At 38.7% G+C, this 2,857-nt stretch overlaps 1 long non-coding RNA gene across 1 annotated transcript; it reads left to right on the plus strand.

The window, feature by feature from the left end:
• Nucleotides 1-6: 6 nt before the first annotated feature.
• LOC111086719 lies at nt 7-2,038 on the plus strand. The gene is made up of 2 exons (XR_002611445.1): nt 7-1,553; nt 1,688-2,038. It is a non-coding gene; the product is annotated as an uncharacterized LOC111086719 (long non-coding RNA).
• The last annotated feature ends 819 nt before the right edge of the window (nt 2,039-2,857 follow it).

The following is a 2,857-nucleotide window of genomic DNA, read 5'->3' on the forward strand; positions in this document are numbered from 1 at the left end:
CTTCAAACACTTACTTTACCGACTCTAGCAGTATTCTTCAAACACTTACTTTACCGACTCTAGCAGTATTCTTCAAACACTTACTACGCACCAAACATGCCTTGTTTCATGTTGAACTTTCTAAAAGTTACAACCAAATACGTATACGCTTCGCCAAAGAGTCCGATGAACCAAATGATTAATTAAATTCGTTTCATTACTTCTTTGTGTAATGATCGTTAAAAACTCGTGCTGACATTCAATTGACTGAAAGTCTCTAATTGTTCAGGCTATCAAATAGAAAATAAATCACCTGTCTCGCATATACTCGTATTACCTTTTACTCTCAAGCCTAAGGTTCAAAACACCGAAACGTCCATCCACCTCTATTCTATACCTGATTCAACGCTGGTTTTATTATTCCCTTTCCATTTATTTGTTCTGATTTTTTTTTCTCTGAATTTCACTGTTGTCAAAAAATCCCGTCACACAATGTACCTCAAACATCAGTGTTATGAAAATATGTGCTGACGTTATGACTGTAATAAAAAGGGCCGAAATCAAATGAAGCAAACTTATGAGTAACTATAGTTTAACACATTTTACAGCTGGATTTAGCACAATGAACTAGACCCTTCATACACTGTATCAAAATAAACAGTTTTTTTGGAGGTTTTTTTTTTTTTATGGAATGTACGTTACAACTCTCGCTACTGAACTAAAGACTGTACTTTTATTTTTTGTTGTTATATCAAAAATTGTTATTGTAGAAACAGAATTTACACGTTTAAATTGAGTTAAAAAATAACGCATCTTTACTTTATGAAAATGTCTGAAACCAGCCAGCCGAAAGTGTGAAAATAGCTGGTATTTCAGTGGGAATACTATATAAAGCTCATTTCAAAATGTATAAAATATCCAAAGTTATTCATATTCGGCATGAATATTTACATTACTATGGAAAACAGTAATTTTTTGAAACAAATTAATTATTAGGCATTATTTAGGAAAATTATTGAAAGGTATGATTTTTTTTTCTTTTAATACAAATACGACATTTTTCACTACACTAAACAGTTGTTTGTGGGAAGGCAGCTAGTCAACTTCACCCACCGCCAACTCGTAGGCTACCCTATCAAATAGCGGGATTTGATAGTCACTCTTATGAAGCCCCAACGGCTCCAAAGTGCGGAGCGCGATGCAGTTGTTGTTGTTTGGTGGTAACAAGGTGCCAAATAAAGATCCATATTCTGGCAGTCTTCTTACCGGGCCGTGCTTGGTCCCACGCTAACCAAGTTTTTGTTTTGTTTTGTTTTAGCGCATAACCTACACAATAGGCTATCTGCGCTTTGTCAACCACGAGACATAGAATCCCGGATTTTAGCGTTGCAAGTCGGTAAACTTAAAGTTGATCCACTGGGGGTCACACTAAATCATGGAACAATTACGTATTTACATTAACTAGCTACTGTGTTAGGAAGACTTTATCATATACATTTGTATAACGCTCCATTTCTTTGCCTATGAAAAATAGACGAACCAGTGATGTAGCAGGACATTGCTTAAGCCTAAAGGTGAAGATTGTTTGTTTTTAATTATGCACAAAGCTACACAAGGGCTATCTGTGCTCTGCCCACCACGAGTATCGAAACCCGGTTTCTATCGTTGTAAGTCCGCAGACATACCGCTGTGCCACTGGGGGGCATAGGTGAAGAAATTAAATAATGTCGTGAATATTCTGCAACAGAAAGCAAAGATAACTCGTAATTTCAAAGAGCTAGTATAGCGCCGTTAAATGAGATGGTTTATATTATTGGTCGACTGTTTAAAGACACCTCTCATCAGAGACTATTAACAGTGGCAATAGAAATAAAATATCTTTACTCCTAGGTGAAACTGTGGCTGCCAACTAATGGATTGACCCACGGGCCCCAGGCAATTCAGAGCCTCAAGCATCCACCCCCACCTTGTGTGTTTCTGTACATTGCGTGAATAAAGCAGGCGATTATGACAAAGCAACCAATGTTATCAATCGACCCTAATTTTGAACTTCTGACCTGAGGGAAGGTAGCCAGTTAGCAGTACCCTATTATCCATTATCTACGGTAAGGATTTTACTGTCATTCTTACGACGCACCCACTGCTTAAAGTGCGGGGAATATTTGGTGATGTCGCACGGATTCGAACCCATTTTGAACTACTGACCAGAAGGAGGGAAGCCAGTTAGCGACACCTTACCACCTATATCCTCGTTAAGGAGTTTACTGTCACTCTTATAATGCGCTCACAGGGAATACTTAGTGATATCGCCCGGATTCGAACCCGGCTCCCCAGCTTAGAAATGTAAAGCTCTACCAGAGGGTCAACCTGCGACCACCTGGCGAGTTAGAGAATGAAAATGATATTACATCGCTATCACTAACGTGTTTTGATTTCGTGACATAGGTGCTTGTATTAAGTCCTAGACAGAGATAACATTTCAGTGTAAAGTTGGATTTAATGCCGCTTACTGTTGACTAAATCAGTGCGCTATGCGTTTATTTTTTCTGCCGGCAGATGGCACATAATGTAGACTATGAAAAACGTTACTGTCCTTACTGTTGACTGCTTATAGTTTGCAGTTGTTTACTAACAAGCACTGATACCGATGTCCAATTTCTTTCAACCAATAAATTAGAGCTTCTTCGTTGCTAACTCGATCCATGTGTTTAACAACGACGTGTTTACAGCAATTATACTGTAACCATTACCATTCTAAAGTTTGTTTGTTTGTTATGGATTTCGCGCAAAGCTACACGAGGGCTATCTGCGCTGGCCGTCCCTAATTTAGCAGTGTAAGACTAGAGGGAAGGCAGCTAGTCATCACCACCCATCGCCA

This window comes from Limulus polyphemus, unplaced genomic scaffold (assembly GCF_000517525.1).
Source record: "Limulus polyphemus unplaced genomic scaffold, Limulus_polyphemus-2.1.2 Scaffold1354, whole genome shotgun sequence".
NCBI classification, from domain to species: Eukaryota; Metazoa; Arthropoda; class Merostomata; order Xiphosura; family Limulidae; genus Limulus; species Limulus polyphemus.